This window comes from Lolium rigidum, chromosome 4, assembly GCF_022539505.1.
Source record: "Lolium rigidum isolate FL_2022 chromosome 4, APGP_CSIRO_Lrig_0.1, whole genome shotgun sequence".
Taxonomy (NCBI): Eukaryota; Viridiplantae; Streptophyta; class Magnoliopsida; order Poales; family Poaceae; genus Lolium; species Lolium rigidum.
Window position 1 is genome coordinate 153,738,351 of NC_061511.1, and position 18,631 is coordinate 153,756,981.

The following is an 18,631-nucleotide window of genomic DNA, read 5'->3' on the forward strand; positions in this document are numbered from 1 at the left end:
ATAAAGTGCTTTATCAAGCTTGTAGACATGGTTAGGAAAGTTGAGATCCTCGAACCCCGGGGTTGCTTAACATAAACCTCTTCATGTAAAGGACCATTAAGAAAAGCACTTTTCACATCCATTTGTTGTAACTTAAAGTTATGATGCGAAGCATAAGCAAGAAGGATACGGATGGACTCAAGGCGAGCCACGGGAGCATAGGTTTCTCCAAAGTCAATACCCTCAACTTGAGAGAACCCTTGAGCCACCAATCTTGCCTTGTTCCTCACAACATTTCCAAACTCATCTTGCTTGTTCTTGAAAATCCATTTAGTGCCTATAACATTGCGGCACTCCTTTGGCTTCTTTACTAAAGTCCACACTTTGTTGCGCTTGAAGTTGTTGAGTTCTTCATGCATAGCTTCCAACCAATCCGAATCTTCAAGGGCTTCAAATACTTTCTTGGGTTCCACTAAGGAGATATAAGCATGATGATGGCTAAAGTTCGCCAATTGCCTTCTTGTGGAAACCTTTGCCCTAACATCACCAAGAACCTTGTCATGAGTGTGTCCACGTAGCTCGAGGTTTCTATCTCTTCTTGCTAGACGACGGGCCTCGATCTCCTCCTTGGTCTTTCTAGGCCTTGGAGGTGTCACTTGATCAACTTGATCATTTGGGTCCCCGTCTTGACCTTGAACTTGAGCTTCCTCAATTGCTTGGGGTTGCTCAATCTCATGTGCTTGATCTTGAACAATGTTTGGAGAAGGGCAAGAGTTGATTGGTTCCTCATTGGAGGCATTGTGAGTGATAGGTTGATCTTGACCTTGATCTTGTCCTTGATCTTGCACATAAGAGGGAGAGTCTTGTTCTTGTTCTTGGGTTGGTGCATCATTTGCTTCACAAGGTAAGGTTTGTTGATGTTGAGAAGATGAGGGCTCCACCGTGGTAGAGCATAGTTCTTCCCGAGACGCCACACCGTGTCCCTCAATGGGGCGGAAAAATCCCACCCCCATTCTTACTATGGCATCTTGAGGTATTTCATCACCTGCACAAACATCAACTTGCCCCACTTGGGAGCCATCATTTTCTTCGAACTTCACACTACAAGATTCAATGATAATCTTGGAGGATACATCAAAGATTCTATAAGTGTGAGATTCGGCACCGTAACCAACAAATATACCCTCCAAAGCTTTAGGAGCGAATTTAGATAAACGAACTCCTTTGATTTTGTAGAAACACTTACACCCGAACACCTTGAAGTATGAGATATTAGGCTTGTTCCCGGTGAGTATTTCATATGGAGTCTTGTTCAAGCCCTTGCGGAGATAGAGCCGGTTGGAGGAGTGACAAGCGGTGGAGATGGCTTCGGCCCAAAAGTTATAGCGGGATTTATACTCCGCCATCATAGACCTTGCCATATCCATAAGAGTCCGGTTCTTCCTCTCCGCAACACCATTTTGTTGAGGGGTGTAAGCAGCGGAATATTGATGACGAATCCCCTCATCACTAAGAAAATCATTGAGTGTGTAGTTCTTGAACTCGGAGCCGTTGTCACTTCTTATTGCCATAATGAGGAGGTTGTGTTGGCGTTGCACCTCGGTAGCAAAGTCAATGAATATTTGTTGAGTCTCATCTTTCGTCTTGAGAAAGTAGACTCAAGTGTATCTTGAGTAGTCATCGACAATCACCAAGCAATGTTTCTTCGCACCAAGACTTGCATGAGTAACGGGACCAAAGAGATCCACATGAAGGAGCTCCAAGATCCTCTTGGAAGAGATAATGGTCTTGCTTGGATGCGGAGAGTCATGCATTTTGCCTTCAACACAAGCCCTACAAACACGATCTTTGGCAAAAGACACATTTTCCATTAGTCCCACAATATGGTTCCCCTTGTGAAGACTTTGCAAAGTTCTCATGTTGACATGGGCTAGGCGGCGATGCCACAACCAACCCACGTCCGCCTTTCCGAATAGGCACATCGCACTTGACGTGGTGGCCCCCGAAAAGTCCACCACATACAAGTTGTGTTCGCGATACCCAACGAATGCGACTTTTAGAGTCTTGCTCCACAAGAGGACCACAATATCATCTATTATATATTAAAAGTAGATTACGGGCTACCACAAATTAGATAATTATCTAGAAAATCCCACAATAATCAGAAACATCCGGCCATTAATTTTACTGATCAGCTTATTACAGCCAATGGATCTTGGAGATAATTACATACATTAGAGTTACAAAAAAATTACCCACCAATGCCATCCATAACTTTTTTCATACCCTTTCAATATTGCATCTACCTAAGCATAAAGAATTCACATCTGATTAGAAAAACCTACCGTCCTCACGTACGCCGCCACCACCGCCGTACTCCACCAAATCCATGCACATCAGCCGCTCATGTTCCAATCTAGCTGCATATGGCAGTTTCGTCGGCTTTCGTCGGCCGGCCGGCCGACCTCTACAAAGTCCATGTACGTCAGATGCTCATGCTCCAATCTAGCTTTCTCGTGGATGGATCAGATCTCACCAGTGGATCGACATGCATACTTGCAAAAAGGATCGAATATGTGTGTGTCATTGGCTGGCCGACCCACCAAGTCCATGGACAATAGCAGCTCATCTTCCAATTCAGCTTTCCCGTGGATAGAAGGGATCACCAGCGGACATGCATACTTGCAATGCTGGAGAGCTTCATAGGGATAAAACCCAGATCTAGGTATGCACGTACTCATCACGTGATATGTATCTTCCTGGCTAATTGTTACATCACATATTTATTTTTACGTGTGAATTTGCATATCTTCTCGAGTAAATTCTTATTTTCTTGATATCTGAAATACATGTATCATCTGTCTGTGAAATATATAAGAAATTAATAATAGATCAACCATCATATAATGTTTTACTCTTTGATAATGTAGCCTCGAATCATTCATGCCGTGTGTCAGATAAGATATGACCTAGGCCTGAGGATGGTTTCAGTATGACAAATATCTTATTTCTGCTAAGATAGTTAAATGATTAGTTTTCCTTGCAAGCAAGGATATCTGAAGTGCCATTTCATTGATAGTACATAAAAGCCGCGGCTCCAACAAATCTGAATGTCTACAGCAGTTGCTCTTTTATATTTCATTGATCCAATTTGCATTTTTTTATGCTTGCTTTGATATTCTTTTATAGAAAATGTAGTAGCTCATATAAGTATCCACAAGTTAGGAGTAACCAGTGGTCAAGTTCTTATGATCTTATTCTATTATAGATGACGTTGATGTTCCAGTCGTAGTACTTAGCTGTTTATTAGCTGATTTCACGGAAAGAGGCAAAAGGGGAGAAAAGGATATACTCATACGAGGATTCTTACTGATCTCACACACTCATGCCTCAGATGGTTTAATATTTTTATACTAACTTTGTTAACACTGCAACACACTAGGATTGCTCTTTTTTAACACCTCAGTGAGCCAATTTGCATTTGTTCTGCTTGCACTCGTATTCTTTTATAGAAAGTGTAGTAGCTCATATAAGTCACCACAAGGTAAGAGTAACCGGTGGCCAAGTTTCTTATGATCTTATTCTATTAAAGATGACGTTGTAGTTCCAGTTGTGGTGCTTCTTTGTTTATTAGGTGAATTTCGTAGAAAAAGACAAAAGGGGACAAAAATATATACTCATAAGAGGAATCTTACCGATCTCGGATACTCATACCTGAGATATTTTTATATTTTTACAGTAACTTTGTTTATTTGAAACCTTTTTGCACTCATGAGTTAATCCTTATACAAAAATGATCTAGGGTTTGGTATTTGAGGTCAGTTCATTGACCACCAAGGCGGTCACTCCGTTGATGCTTAAGTATGAGTTCACAACACAAATTCATAGTCATTAGCATGATTGACAACACACATACCCTTGAAGAGCTTGATTATTTGCACATATCCATAGATGAAATTCTTCCGACAGTATTGGATCCAATGAATTTCATATTGCAAGGGCGTAAAAAGGTATGTCTCTATTCCACCCTCACAACGTGATGGCGCATATAGTTTTTTTTCGGATTAATTGTATCATGCTTTATAATAACATTATTTTGTACCTTGATGAATAAAACCTATGTTTCAACATGCACAGATTTGAACAACTATGTTCAAGGATAATGAACTGTTTTATTTGGAAGAATACAGATTTATGATAGTTATAAGCATATATATAGCTCAGGTAGAATGTATGGACTATGTTAAATCTAAGTATCTTAGTTATATAAGTAAAATGCAAATCATAGGAAGTGAAAAATTGCTAATCTGATGATGCAACTGCTCTGAACTGCAAAAGATAAGATCAAGGCCGCTTACTTGGTAGCAGCTCATTAAGGTGGCACTTTGTATTCAAACCTTGCAGTTCTGCTGTTGTCCATTAAATCTTTCGTTACGGAACTACCTGACATCTTGATATATAAGTAACCATCCTTTAAGGGCAATTTGCATATGGAAATGAAGATTGATTATAAGTTCATTATTTTTCGGCAGTTGTTCTTGTATGTATATTCAGTGTGTTCCAGATATGTACATCCAGGTATGGCGAAATTTTCAACACAGAGGGTGTTGGAGAAACCACAAAGCAACTTCAAGAACGAACGAATACATGCCTTTGCATATCTTCAGCACTGACACGTTCACCGAGACTTAATACACAGCTTCTCTTGATGTCCAACTCCTGGCCATAGTGACCCCATCTAGGTGGAGAATGCTAATGTCCGAAGATGTTTTATAATCTTTGCTGGAAACTACCACTGTACAAGTATGCATGTACAAATGATCTTTTTTGCTGTGTGACGTGTTTAGACACTAAATTACAAGAATGATATATGTTGTTGTATTATAGCTAGGAGTTCACTGTAATTATATGTACAAACCATATAGAATTATTTTGGCAAAGGTTAATGCATGTTTTCTGAGGACACCACCAGCTGGCATAATATATAGCACACGTTTTCATTTATATTTATGAGTTTGTTTTCATTTCTCCTGTTATTCCATTTGGAGGCACCACATAGGATAAACAAATATAGGTATTTCCAATATTTCGATCCTTTGCTGAAATACAAAGGGATACCAGCAAATAAAATTCTCCCAGTCTTAGCGTAAAAAACAATATGATTACAATTTTTCTGTGGTAAAGGGATATTCACTAACTTTTATCCATTTGGAGAAACCACTCAGGATAAACTAATATAGGTATTTGAAAATATAGTATCCTCCGCGGAGAGAACAAAAGGGATACAAACAAATAAAACTGTTTCATAGTTTTAGCGCATCAGCAATATGATTACATATTTTTTGTGTGGTAAAGGGATATTCAAAAACTTTCAAAGATGACCAAGAGCCTATTTAAATGTCAAAAACAACAATTTTTGAAGGACCGGCAAGTTGAATAAAACAAATATAATCTTATTGTTTTTAGTAACATAATATGAATATCTACAAAAACATTATAGGTGGTGCCCTCGCATTTGCGAGGGCCACTGTGCTAGTTATCAATAAAGACGGCGAAACCCATCTTGCCAAGGGCGGAAACGGAAAGCAAATTGTAACCAAGGGTTTTGACAAGCATGACATCCACAAGAGTAATGTTGTGTGCAACCACAACCTTGCCAAAACCCAATACCTCGGATGTAGAATTATCGCCAAAGGAGACGGTGATATCATTAATGTTAGGCCTCAACTCCTTGACGAGGTTCTTGCCGCCGGTCATATGACTTGTACATCCACTATCAAGTACCCATTTTGAACCTCCGGCGGCATAGTCCTACATGAGATCAATTCTTGGATTTAGGTACCCATTTTGCAATGGGTCCTCTTTTGTTAGCAACAAGGGTCTTTGGGACCTAAATAGACCAAGCAACATAACCATCATATGGGCCAACATATTTAGCATAAACATCACCATAATAATCTTTAAATAAAACATAGTGAGGGTTAGCAATTCCCGCATCATCATCATTCATGGTTTTGCCCTTGGAGGCTTCACCATTAGTGACGACTTTCTTCTTTTCTTGTGCGGGCTTGGCCTTTTGCTTGTTTGCCTTCTTTGCCTTGGCATTAAAACCAAGGCCCTCCTTCCCATTATTTGATCTTTGCTTACTCAAAAGATCATCCAAAGAAAGTTTACTTTGGGGAGAGGAGGCCTTAGCAAGTTCATCCTTCAACCTAGCATTTTCCTCAACAATGTTTGCATGATCACATAGAGGAGTAGAGGAACTAGGCACATCATATGAAGCAAGCCTAATTTGAAGTTGCTCAAACGACTTGGATAGGAGAGTGTATTCACTCTTCAAAGCTTTGTGAGCTTTGTCTAGTTCATCTAGATCCTTCACAAGTTTCTCATGATCAACCCCAAATTGGGCCTTTTCCTTTGTAAACACTTTATTCTTAGCCCTAGCAAGATCTCTAGCTTTAGTGAGCTTGTTAATTTTATCTTGAGGCTCTTCAATATTTTCTAACCTCTCTTCAAGAGAAGATATGGTTTCTTGACATTCCTCAAGAGCATTTTTAAGAGCATGGATTTCGAGAGAGTCTTCTCTCTCTATTTGACCCTTTTTCTCAAGCATAGCACTTTGTTGAGCTAAACGAATCATGAGGTTTGAAACATGCTTTTTAGTGTTACCTTGTAGGTTGAGAATGAAATCATCAAAATCTAGCATTTCTTGTTTCACTTTTAGACTAGCATCATCAACCCCTAGTTCACTAGATATGTTAGGGATGGAGGGGTTAGGAGATGATACCTCGGAGGATTTAGCCATGAGGCAACTTTCTTCCTCCACAAGGATGACCTCATTGGGGGATTCACTTGGTGATGAAGAGTTAGTGGAGAGGGAGGCAAGAGCAAACAATCCATTGGAGGATGCATCTTCTTCATCATCAACATCATCATCTCCGGAGGTATACTCTTCTTGAGTTGATAGCACGATAGATGTGTCCAAGGAGGACCTTGCCATGAAGCAATGTGCATTCTTGATAGGAGGGTTCTCATTGGGAGATTCAAAGAGAGATGAAGAGGGTATGTTGGTGGTGACAATGGCGGCCAATTCCTTTGAGCTTTCTTCATCTTCATCACCACTAGAACTTTCAACTTCATCGGAAGAATATTCTTCCCTTGTTACTAGCACAACTCTTGAGGGCCTCTTGCCCTTCTTGGTCTTGTTGTTGTAGAACTTCTTGTTGGGGGCTTTTGAATACTTGCCCTTGGTATCCTTGCTCTTGTCCTTGGGAATGAGCCTTCCATTATGAAGCTCTCTATTTTCATAGGGGCATTCGGCAATGAAGTGGCGCTTGTCATCACAATTGTAGCAAGATCTTGTCTTGGGACCAAAGCTAGTGAAACCACTTTTGTTGTTCCTCTTGATGTTGTCTTCCTTGGCCTTGGAGGGATCAACCCAAAAGGATTTTGCATGGAAGGCCATGTGATCATGGTAGTGGCATTGCAAATCTTCCGGATAGGACATGCTCCAAGATGCCCTATAAGATTCTTGAGGAATCACTTCTTCACCGGAGTTGACCACCAAGGCAAGATTGGAACCTTTTGCCATTCCAAGAGCACGATTGCGAGAATCATGAGAGGTTTCTTCAAGCACCTTGAGAGCTTGCATCTCGTGCACGACTTGTTGAGAGGTAAGAGAGGAATAGCATTCCCTTCCCACAAGAGTCTTGACATCAATGGGAACAAATGGCATCATGCATTCAATGTACTTCTCCTTGATCCAAGAGTCATTGATGTGGGTGGCACCAATAAGCCGGAAGGCATCGGCAACCGAGACAAGTCTTCCATACATGAGTTCATGATCTTCATCCGGTAGCCTCATGAACCCTTCGGCTTTATTCTTAAGAGCATTATACTTGTTCCTTCTCGTGCTCTCACTTCCAATACAACTAGCGATCAAGCCGTCCCAAGCTTCCTTGGCGGTGGTGTAGTTCCGGACTCGATGCAATTCCGGTGTCCCCACACTAGTTTGAATCATGTGTAGGGCGGTGCCGTTGAGTTGACTATCAATTGCTTCTCTTCTAGTCAACTTGTCGGGGTTGTATGGCTTGAAGCCCTCCAAGATGATTCTCCATAGTTCATTGGAGGCACTACAAACATGAGAGCGGAACTCAAATTTCCAAGTATCGAAATTATCAACGGAAAACTTAGGTGGGTCACCCCGAATGTTCAAATGAGGCATGGGAACCGGTATATCGGGTGATTGGAAAGGTGGAGGTACTCGATTGTAGCTCTCACTTTCACTAGTTCCCTTGGGAGATGCACTTGTAGCTTTGATAGTGTTTAAGTTGTCACCTTCTACGGGTTTGGTATATGAGGGTAAGTCCGAAGCCTCTCCCTCATTTAACGCACCCGTGTCTTTTACCTCTAGACTAGGAGCCTTGGGAAGGACCGGAGCCAAAAGCTCGGCTATCATCTTTTTCATGCTTTCCATTTGGGCTTCCATGGAGGACTTCAACGAATTGAAGTCTTCCATGGAGACCGTCGTGGCGGCCCCTTCCGAGGGCTCCTCGTTAGGCATACTCTTAGGCGGTTAAGCCCGAAATAAGAGCCGAGGCTCGATACCAATTGAAAGGATCGTATGCCGCACCTAGAGGGGGGTGAATAGGTGCTAACCAATTTTTAGTTCTTTTTCAATTTAGGCTTGACACGAAAGGTAAATTCTCTAGATATGCAACTATGTGAATTTACCTATATGACAAGGATATCAACTAAGCAAGGTATAGCTACGCAATAGTAGATAGAGTGGGATAGAGGTAACCGAGAGTGTAGCACGCGATGACACGGAGATGATTCCCGTAGTTCCCTTCCTTTGCAAGAAGGTACGTCTACGTTTGGAGGAGTGTGGTTGCTACGCAAGCCAAACCAACAGCCACGAAGGCTTCACTCGGATCTCCCGTGAGCAACGCCACGAAGGCCTAGCCCACTTCCACTAAGGGATTTCCTCGAGGCGGAAACCGGGCCTTTACAAAGTTCTTGGGGCACACATCCACAACCAAATTGGAGGCTCCCAAATCTGTAACAATACAACAATCAACAACAATACATCAACAACAAATCAACTAGGGAACCAAATAGGAACACTAGCATGAGATCCCTCAAACAAGAGAGGGGGAAATGAAGAACGCTTCGGTGAGGATGTAGATCGGTGTCTTCTCCTTCGAATCCCCAAAGATCAAGAGCTTTGGTTGGGGGAGGAAGGAGATCTTGCAAATCTTGACTTTCTTGAGGTGGCTCTAATGGAGGTGGCTTGACAGATTTCTTGTGTAATGATTGAGCAAGCAACCAAGGTAGAAGAAGGGGGTATTTATACCCCTCTCGAAATTGAGCCGTTGTCTGCTTCCGGGGGCCGGATAATCCGGTGTAAGTAGGACCGGATAATCCGCCCCCGGATAATCCGGCCTACGGAACAAAAGTGTGACATTGTCCGGCCAATTATCCGGCCCATGTACTGATTCACATTTCTTCCAGTCCTTAGCCAAAATCGAGGGGGCCGGATATTTCCAAAAAATCCGGCCCGGATAATCCGGCCCTGGTACAATACCGGGACATTATCCGGGCAAATGTCCGGCCCCCCTACCGAGCTGCTTTTCCTCGAAGACTTAGCCAAAATCAGGGGGCCGGATATTTCAAGAATATCCGGCCCGGATTATCCGGCCTGGCCAAACTTTTTCTCGTTATCTTTTGACGAGACCGACCAAATCCAACACACGCAAATATGAAACTATGTAATCCCTGTACCACTTAATCAAACATTAGTGTATCACATATATTGGCATCAAACACACAAAACAAAATGCAAGAGATGTTCTTTCACCATTAGACATGCTTCGCATCTATCAAGTGACTCAAAGTCAAGTGATTCAAGTAATCCATCAGTATGGAGTTTCTTCATGCGTTTCACTCCAATATGACCAAGACGACAGTGCCACATATAAGTAGAATTATCATTCAATTTAATTCGCTTAGCATCAATATTATGTATATGCGTATCACTACTATCGAGATCTAACAGAAATAAGCCATTCTTTTCAGGTGCTCGACCATAAAAGATACTCCCTCCGTCCCTTTTTAATTAATTCGCTCGTAATCTTGCGCAAAACCCCCTATCACTTTCTACTATCTACCCGCCTGTCCCCGCCGCTGACCACGTCCACTCCATCCACTCCTCGCGTCCACGTTCGCATCCCCATCCACTCCCCTACCCGTCCCCTTCGCCGTCGCCGGCGTCCCGTCGCCGCCGCTCCCCTACCCGTCCCCTTCTCCTCCTCCTCTCCGACGCGCCTTTCCACCACGCTTCGCCGCCGCTCGCCATCCTCGTCCCCTTCTCCTCCTCTCCGCCATATCCAGAACATCTCCATCTCCACATCAAGTCCGGATCCGTGAGAAAGATCCAATTTTTTCGACATTTTCACCTCCGCCCCGTCCCGACCTTCTCTTCTCTCCTCTCGCCTAGCTCAGCTCGTCCATGGGATTCGGACCGCCTTGACTTTTCGCGTCCATGTCCATGTTGAGTGCCGCATCTGCAACCCCCTGAGAGAGAAGAATCCCTCTTGTACCCGGCGCCGGCAATCTTTCGTCCTTGCTTGCCGTCTCTTCTTGCTGCCTGGCATTGGTGGAGGTGGTGGGCGATGGGGAACTGCGCGGCCAGCGGGGAGACCACGGTGACCGCGGCCGGCGGGGACGAGGACGGCAAGAAACGGCGGAGGAGGTGGAAGGCGCCACGGGAGGACCAGCTGGGGATGGTCCCCGGCCGGATCTTCTCCAACGACGGCCGCAGCCGCACCGCCTCCGTCTTCACGCAGCAGGGCCGCAAGGGGATCAACCAGGACGCCATGCTCATCTGGGATGTAAGCTACTCCCTCCCCTCTTCTCCTTCCCGTTTCGATGCGGTTGCCGATTGACTCGCTCCTCGGTGATTGATTCGGCCGGCGTGGTCAATGGCCTTCGTGTCGGTCGTCCCCAGGGAAGCCTTCGGCCTGGCGACTTCTTGATTTTCTTGGATTTTCAGTACAGTACAATGGCTGGACAGCAGACCGGCGCCTCAGCCTCGAGTTCGTTCCCACTGTTGCCGGGGACTTCTTGATCCAGGTTTTTGGGGATAACAGGCCGCTGCGCGATTCACCATTGTTGCTCACACTGAAGCCAGGTTAGTCCTCTTATTCTCTTATCAACGCTTGATACATCAAACCAAATGCATAATTGTTGTTTACGGATGAATCATGTGTCTCAGCATGGTAAAGTTAAACCACACTTCTAGGATAATGTTAAAACAAATCACTCCACACTATCTAAAATTCTGAATGTAGCCTACTCCCGTTGTTCTGTTTATGACCACCTTTTCTTGTGCCATCCCTCAAAGGCTCAAACACACAGTCCGTTGAACATGCTAGTGTTGGCTTAATTAATTGGTGCTTTTGGAATGTCTTACTAGTACAGTACAGTGCTTTTGGTGATTCTACGACTGATCGAGCACGTCCGAGTGCTGTTCTGTTGTTGCCCAGTACAGGTCGCTAGCAGCAGCGTGTAAGCATCCACCTTGTAGCCTGCTTGTTTCCCTAGGTACGCACGGCAGCATATGTATCCACCAGCCTGCTTGCTTGCTAGTGGACTAGCTAGTTGATCCCTGCTTTCTACTGAAAACGTTCTGCACCTTATCTCAATCAAAACTGAAGCTGCAGCGCAGTGCTCAGCAGACCAAGATAACCCAGGAACATCAGTTTCCCCTTTTCTTTCGTGTCTCTGTTTTAAATGCAGAGATGTATCGATGCACATTTATCTGGAAGAATCGGTTTTGTTTCAGTTTTAGTAAACACGGTCTAAAATCATCAGTTAAAAATGCAGTCATATTTACATATCGCTACATGATTTTTGTGCCATGTTCTTTTCAATATTCAGGTGCTCGTTAGTTGGCGTTGTTTTTACAGGAACATACTACTCCAGTTCAGTACTTACCACTTTGTTTTGTCCAGTTCAGTACTCACCACTTTGTTTTGTTGTTATGCTCCTTGTCAGGTTAAGCAAACCACAACTAGTATTGGGACTTCAGTTAATGTTAGCCAAGTTGGAAGCGACCTGCCAAGCACAACAGCACCGGCTAGCTTATCTCCACTTGGTGGGACTAAAGATTGGCAGCCAACTGTCACTGTTATATTCTTAACATTCAACCCACAAATATCTGCAAACAAAATTGATGATAAAGGCCTACGGCTAGCTAGATGTATGCAAATCCGTAGATTTAATCTGTCTGATTGTCAAATTTTCTTATCTAATGTGCTTATTTAATCTGTCTGATTGTCAAATTTATTCACTCTTATTTCTGCTAAGAGAATGCTTCTATCTGCCATAATACATTTCCGCATGGTATCATGTCATGTTTGGCCCATAGCTCTAGATTATGAAAAACACAAAACACACCACTAGATGCTGCTAACTTCTCATGGAGTAGTATCTCCATCTTGTTCAATATAACAAAAACATCTGGATAAATAGTTCTGGTTGCTTTTTTCAACCATTCCCCCTTTGCTTTTTTTTACAGAGTACATTCATTTAAAAAACAGAGTACTCCTAATATGAATATTTTGAGACTGATGTTGTACTAGTCCTTCCACTAGTATAGTAGATGATGTATTTGAATTGTTGCATATATACAACAAGTTCCACATAACTTAAAACTACTCAAGATGCTTGTTGTGCTGCTTCTGCTTCTGCTTTTTCTTTTGCTCTTGCTTCTGCTTTTTCTTTTGCTCTTGCTTCTGCATCTTCTATCAACTGCTTAAGCTGCTCTGCTTTTGCTTGTTTGCTGCTTGTGCTATTCTCAATAGCTTGTGCTTCTTCTATAATTTTTAATGTCTCTGCAACTAGATCAGCCTTGCAAGTAAGAAAAATAGGGAGTCTTCCTTCCTTTATCCTTTTGTCTTTACCCATGTGTTGGATGTCATAGCAATTTCCTCCTTGCTTCTTCATAGTCTCTCTCAAGCATGTTTGCAATGTTAGAAAGCTTTTAGCTAGCTTATCCACCTCATAGTTCTCAAATTCTTCTTGCACAGCTTCAATCAGTTCTCTAATATTTTTCGGCGCTCTGCAGTCGGTGAGAGATTGAATAGACCGAAAGAAGCATAGATCTAGAATGTTCATATCAGGACTATTAGGTGGTTGTTGCAGTAACACAATGTTCAGGTCAGTTTGTGCAACAACTTGTAGGAAAACAGGGTCGTTAGGCTTGATGTGTGGGGTGGCATTGTCTTGTTGTATATAGATAGTTCTCCATGCGTCCTCATCTGGCCACTTGTCTAGTATAGCAGGGATTACTTTATTGCACATGAAATCCCTCATTACATCTCTCGTTAACTTTCATTGATTTGAGTTCAAGAGTACCCTTTTCCCTGTTTTCGCTTCTTCTAACAGCCGCAGTTTCGGTGACAAATGGCCATGTGCCTATTTTTCCATCAAAAGTGCAAACCTTTTTTCCATCAACAATGGCAAACCTTGGCTTAGCGACAGCAGTTAAAAACATAACCTTCCCTATACTTGTTCTTATTATGCACTCGTCCGATATGGGGTAGGCTCTCCGGGGACTAGATAGTACACATTGTTTTTCTGTGTCAAGTCAAACCATTTTTCGTCGATATGAACAAAATTGTCCATTTCCTTGAAGAAAACACTCATATCTGTCATTGTGCACTCTTGGAGCATAAACATACAGAACTTCAGTCTTTCAATTCTGTTAGCTGGCTTTAGAGCTGGCTTCAAAGTGTTTGAGCAGCGATTTAGTTCACCCCATTCTAACCTTCCGTGCAAGGTTGTTCGGCTAACATTGAGTTCCCTTGCTAGAGCTCCGACTGTTTTTCTTCTATTCAATGGGATTGAGGTTACCCTGGAGAGCTCTAGATCTTTTCTCTTACGTCCAACTCTGCCTTTTTCTTCGATGAAACATCTACGTCTTGCCCTCGCTGCAATTTGTTGTCGTGCATCTTTCCAGATTTTTTCAACTGTACTTAGACTTGTCTTTAATAGACTAGCAACAAGCTCCTTGTCTTTTTTATCCACCTTTCCATCTCTGGTCCGTATAAATTGCATTGCAAAGTAAGCTCCAAATCTTGCTTGGTCTGATAGGTCTTTTCCAGATGGCTGCCCAACACCTCCTGCATCATTGACTACATGGCCATTATCTTCTTCGCGTACTTCCACTTCAACCATGATGGAACTGCATGACAAGAAGAACAGATAAGTACTCCCTCCGTTCTGGAATATGCTTGTGCAAATCTGATGATGATGCTTGTGCAAATATGCTTGTTCTTATGCAAATATGATGATGATGCTTGTGCTTGTAAGAACTATGCTTGCAAATCTGCGATGTTTGTGCTTGTAAGAACACATGTTTGGAACCAATTCTGCTATGCAATGATCTGATGTGAAATTTGGGTTGAAAATGCTGCACGAGTTATGTGCTCTGAGGTTACTTTGGTACAATAGGTTTCACTATCTTTGGCTGTTTTACTCCTTAAATATGCTTATCCAGTGCTCTTCGTGTCCAACTGATTTCGTAGACTCGTGGACTAGCCATGACTAAACATAATTGTGTATGAGTAGGAAAACTCACATAATTATGCATCATTATGCTACCTATGACAATTAACAAAATATGTTTGGCTATCGTCGATAGAATTGAAGCACCAGTATCGTAACTTGCGGCTTGCAAACGAGACTCTACAAATTATATGGTTGGTGTGCTTTAATGATCTCAACTCGTATGAGTAGGTTATTTGTAAATTTCCGAAATCAACCTCGAACAATGCATGAGTGTCTTTGATTATTTGCATGAGTTATACACACAACTTTACACTACGGTGAGCAATATGTTTTGTACCGAGTACAAAATTTCTTTACAAGATTTGAATTGGTAACCATGTGGCACTTGCAATTGTCGAATATAACCTTGACGAGTTGCCACTGCTGGATGAAGATGAGCTGCCACTGCCGGATGAAGATGAGCTGGCGCTGCTGGATGAAGACGAGCTGCCGCTGCCGCAAGACGAGCTGCCGCTGCCGCTGCCGGATGAAGGAGCGTGGCGAGCAGTGTGGCGAACTGGAGGCTGGCGAGCTTGAATAAGGGGAGGCGGGCGGCGGAGCCAATCTGAGGCAAGCGGTTCTCCAGGAGGGTGTCGACGAGGAGGAGGCGGAGGCGGGTGGCGGAGCTGTCGCTCCGGCAGCCGTCGAGCAGGAGGGGCCCGAGGAGAAGCAGGTGGAGGCTGTCGAGCAGGAGGGGGCCGAGGAGAAGCAGGGCGGAGGTGGGTGGCGGTGCTGCCGAGGTGGCCGAGGAGAACCAGGCGGAGGCGCCTGGTGGAGCTGCCGCTCCAGCAGCTGTCGAGCAGGAGCTGGGCGAGGAGAACCAGGCATATGTGCGTGGTGGAGCTGCTGCTCCAGCAGCATGGCGCCGGAGGCTGACGATCGATCGATCGATCGATTCCAGCTTGATGGATCGATTCCAGCTGCCGCGCGTGGTGGAGCTGCCGCGCGTGGTGATGGATCGATTCCAGCTCCAGCGCGTGGTGGAGCTGATGGATCGATTCCAGCTCCAGCGTGTGGATTCCAGCTCCAGCGTGAGTATTCCAGCTGATCGATCGATCGATCCAGCGGTCGGCGAATGGATCCGGGACTGACCGATCAGATCTGAGAGTATTTTTTTTGTTATGTTTTGAAATATGTAGGACTGGACTGTAAAATGACATTTGTGAAACGTTTTTCTCCCCCCAAGTTAATTAAAAAGGGACGGAGGGAGTATTATTCATAAAAATAGAACAACCATTATTCTCAGACTTGAATGAATAACCGTCTTGCATTAAACAAGATCCAGATATAATGTTCATGCTCAACGCGGGTACAAAATAACAATTATTTAGGCTTAAAACTAATCCCGAAGGTAGATGTAGAGGAAGTGTGCCGACAGCCGATCACATCGACTTTGGATCTGTTTCCAACGCGCATCGTCACTTCATCTTTCGATAGTCTTCGTTTATTCTTTAGTTCCTGTTTCGAGTTACAAATATGAGCAACCGAACCAGTATCAAATACCCAGGTACTAGAACGAGAACCAAGTGAGATAAACATCTATAACATGTATATCGGATATACCTTCTTTCTTTTTCTTGACAAGGCCGCTCTTCGGATCAGCCGGATACTTGGAGCAATTACGCTTCCGAGTGTCCCTTCTCCTTGCGATAATAGCACTCAGCATCGGGCTTAGGGCCGTTTTTAGGTTTCATAGGAGGCGTGGCAGCTTTCCGGCCACCCTTCTTGAATTTTCCCTTAGACTTGCCCTGTTTCTTGAAACTCGGTGGTCTTGTTGACCATCAACACTTGGTGCTCTTTCTTGATCTCAATCTCGGCAGCTTTTAGCATGCCAAAGAGTTCAGGTAACTCCTTGTTCATGTTCTCGCATATTGTAGTTCATCACAAAGTTCTTGTCACTTGGTGGCGAGTGATTGAAGGACACGATTAATCCCCGATCCGTTAGGAATCACTATTCCCAAGTCACTGAGTTTCTTCGCATGCCCGGTCATAGCGAGCATGTGCTCACTAACGGAGCTGCCTTCTTCCATCATACAACTGAAGAAATGTTTCGATGCTTCATAGCATTCCACGGCCGCATGAGTCTCAAAAATAGCTTTCAGCTCTTTCATCAACTCATGAGGATCGTGGTGCTCAAAATGTTTTTGAAGATCGGATTCCGGATCGCACAGGATGGCACACCGAACTTGAGAGTACCGAGTTTTCCGAGTCTCGTAAACATCTTTTACTTCATCGGTTTCGGTTTCGCAGGAGGGTCACCTAGCGGTGCATCAAGCACATATTGCAGATTTCCGCCAGAGAGGAAGATCCTCACATGACGGAACCAGTCGGTGAAGTTTCTACCGTTGCTCTTAAGCTTTTCTTTCTCTAGGAACTGGTTAAAATTGATTGGGGACGCCATCTCTACAACATATATTTGCAAAAGTTTAGACTAAGTTTATGAAAAATTGAGTTCAAATTTTAATTCAACATAATTAAAAATCTAGGTGAACTCCCACTCAAAACAATATCCCTCGCATTGTCTTAGTGATCACACGAACCAAATCCACCGCACCTAAGTCCGATCATCACGAGACAAGGTGTGATTTCAATGGCGAACACTCAAAGTGTTCATCATATCAACCATATGATTCATGCTCTACCTTTCGGTATCACGTGTTTTGAGACCATGTCTGTACATGCTAGGCTCGTCAAGGCCACCTTAGTATCCGCATGTGCAAAACTGTCTTGCACCCGTTGTATGCACTTGTTGATTCTATCACACCCGATCATCACGAGATGCTTCGAAACGACAAGTCTTGGAAACGGTGCTACTAAGGATGAACACTTTATTATCTTGAAATATTTAGTGAGGGATCATCTTATAATGCTACCGTCGCGATCTAAGAAAAATAAGATGCATAAAAGGATTAACATCACATGCAGTTCATATGTGATATGATATGGCCCTTTTGTCTTTGCGCCTTTGATCTTCATCTCCAAAGCACGGACATGATCTCCATCATCTTCGGGCATGATCTCCATCATCGTCGGCGTAGCGTCAAGGTCAATGGCGCCGTCTTCATGATTGTCCTCCATGTAGCAACTATTACAACTACTTTGAAATACTACTCAACATGAAATTTAAAGACAACCATAAGGCTCCTGCCGGTTGGCACAATACAATAATGATCATCTCATACATATTCATCATCACATTATGGCCATATCACATCACCAAACCCTGCAAAAACAAGTTAGACGTCTCTAATTTGGTTTGCATATTTTACGTGGTTTAGGGTTTTCGATAGAGATCTAATCTACCTACGAACATGAACCACAATGTTGATACTAATGTTGTCAATAGAAGAGTAAATTGAATCTTCACTATAGTAGGAGAGACAGACACCCGCAAAGCCTCTTATGCAATACAAGTTGCATGTCGAACGAGGAACAAGTCTCATGAACGCGGTCATGTAAAGTTACTCCGAGCCGCTTCATCCCACTATGCCACAAAGATGCAAAGTACTCAAACTAAAGATACCCAAGAGCATCAACGCCCACAAAACCATTGTGTTCTACTCGTGCAACCATCTATGCATAGACACGGCTCTGATACCACTGTAGGATAACGTTGCATAGAAAACAAAAAATTTCATACCGCGAACACGCAATCCAAGCCAAGATGCAATCTAGAAGACGGTAGCAACGAGGGGATTATCGAGTCTCACCCTTGAAGAGATTCCAAAGCCTAAAAGATGAGGCTCTTTTTGCTGCGGTAGACGTTCACTTGCCGCTTGCAAAAGCGCGTAGAAGATCTTGATCACGGCGCCACGAACGGGCAACACCTCCGTACTCGGTCACACGTTCGGTTGTTGATGAAGACGATGTCCACCTCCCATTCCAGCGGGCAGCGGAAGTAGTAGCTCCTCTTGAATCCGACAGCACGACGGCGTGGTGTCGGTGGCGGTGGAGAACTCCGGCGGAGCTTCGCTAAGCGTGCGGGAGCTATGGAGGAGAGGGGGCGGCTAGGGTTTGGGAGGGGGTGGCCGGCCACTAT